This window comes from Elephantulus edwardii, unplaced genomic scaffold, assembly GCF_000299155.1.
Source record: "Elephantulus edwardii isolate Elephantulus edwardi_28Jun2011 unplaced genomic scaffold, EleEdw1.0 scaffold00002, whole genome shotgun sequence".
Classification (NCBI taxonomy): domain Eukaryota; kingdom Metazoa; phylum Chordata; class Mammalia; order Macroscelidea; family Macroscelididae; genus Elephantulus; species Elephantulus edwardii.
In genome coordinates, this window is record NW_006399752.1 from 8,233,435 (window position 1) to 8,235,815 (window position 2,381).

Sequence of the window (2,381 nt, forward strand, 5' to 3'; positions counted from 1 at the left end):
TTGTACATAGGGTTGCTATGAGTTGCAAGCGACTCGACGGCACATAACAACAACAATAACCTTTGTGTTGAGTATATGGCAAATGCTTAACATGTGTTTATTTTTTTATATTACACACACACGCAAGCTAACTGAATTGTTTGTTGTCGTGATGTGTCTTTGAGTTGGAACCAACTCATAGCTAACCCATTAGTGAGCTTTAAGAGGCAGTTAATCACACAGGAGGAGATTGCCCATCCTTCTCCCACAGAGCAGCTGGTGGATCTGAAAATAACTGCATCAGTGTAGTTTTTTTACAGAACCTAGAATTGAGTCCTATTATATAGTGTTAAGCACAAATTTTGCAGCTGACTTGGAATGTTTTTAATTGGAGAATTTTCATATATTAAGAGATAGCCAAACTGCCAATAACATATTCATAATCTGGGCTTGTTGTCCTTTCCAGAACTGACAGCCGAGAAGTTAAATATCAGATTTTTTGTATTTATTCATGTCCAACAATCTATATTGCACATGAAGGAGAAAATAAACTGTTGAAAAGGACTGAAATTTTTGGTTAATATTAAGACAAAAAAGGAGAGCCATCCCCTCCCTAAATTTTGATCTTAGTGAAAGTTGACAGAAAAGTTGAGTTTTAAAAATTCATTGATATATATATTTTCCTCCCCCTTCCTTACCCTCCCCCAGCTCACTTTGTTAAGCACTTCTTGTTCCAGATTGCTAATTGTCATGTTGTTGTTGTGTACCACTGAGTCAGAACTGACACATAGCAGACCCTCTGGCAGGTTTCCAGAGGCAGTTAATCACATGGGAGGAGATTGCCATCCTTCTCCCATGGAGCAGCTGATGGATTTGAATGGAGTGTCTTCAGGATTGTACTTTAGCTTCTTGCCCCTCGGCCACCAGAACATCTAATTGTCATATATATAATGTCTAATTATCTATTCCTTTCAGATAGTCCTTCCCTTCACCTACTCCAGTGCAGTGTTCATTATCTTTCCTCCCTTTTCTTGATCTCCCCTCTCTATGTCCATCCTATTTTTATAACAGCAGTCTCTTATGCAGTATTTGTCCTTTCATAACTTAGATAGTTCACTCAGCACATTGCCTTGCAGATTCATACATATCGTGTAGTGTTTTACAAGTTCATGGTTTTTAAATACTCATGATATTCCATTGTGTGAATGTATCAGTTTTTCTATCCTTTTGTTTGTTGATGAATACTTGGGCTGCTCTCTTTGCTATTGTGAATAATGTTGCAGCAAACATGGGTGTGCATATATTGGTTTGTGACACAGCTCTGGTTACTTAATGTATATTTCTAATAGTGGAATACCTGGGTAAAATGATACTTCTATTTTCATTTTTTGGAGGAATTATCAAATTGCCTTTTTTCAGTATATGACCAAAAAAAGAAAAGAACAAAAAAAACCTAAAAAAGAAAGAAAAATGAAGGGATATAAGAAGACTATGCTACGATTAAGGAGCATGTTGCCAATTTTAAGTGGCAATAAAAACAAATAATGGGCAAGCAAGTAAGAATATCATTAATGAAGGACTGTCAAGAAACTAAGTGTTTTTACAATTCATAGTGAGAAATGGGGTATTATGTCTAAATATAACAGACTCAGAAGTTAATATAAAAAGCACTATCACTTTGCAAAACCCACAACTGGTACCGATTTCAATAGAATAGTTAAGGTTTTCTTTTCTTTAAAAAAAATATTCAGAAGCACAAAAAATAAACAGTGCAATAAAAACTGTTTTCTTAAAAAAATCATGTTTTTAGGAGATGGACTTCAACTTATAGAGAGAATTTTTTTTTTAGAAATAATGTTTAAAAACTGATTGTAGCATATTTATTTAAAGATGTTACAGTAATTTGAAAGTATAATGTATTGTTATCTTGTTAGGTGCCAGTTGCATTATGTGAGTATGAATCACCGTGACCCTGTGAATAGCAGACATTGAACCTTAACCTATCCTGTACCATTCTTATCATCTCTGACGCACTTGAGTCCATTAACTGAAGTCACTATGTCAATATATTTTATTGGGGTTCTTCCTCTCCTTTGCTGACCCTCCATCTTTCAAAGCATGATGTCTCTTTCTAAGGACTAGCCTTGCCTACTACATTTCCAAAGTATGGAAGATGAAGCTATTATTACCTCCAAGAAGCACTCTGGCTGTCTTACTCCAAGACCTAGCTACCTGTTCTTTTGGCAGCCTGTGGGAGGTTCAGTACTCTTCTCCAACACTGTAACTCAAAGGCTTCATTTCTTTCTTTCCTTTTTCTTAAGGCTTCATTTCTTGTATGATTAGTCCTGTGCCTCCCACCCCCCTTAAAAAATCAGCTTCTAATTTCTGTGTAACCATCATTT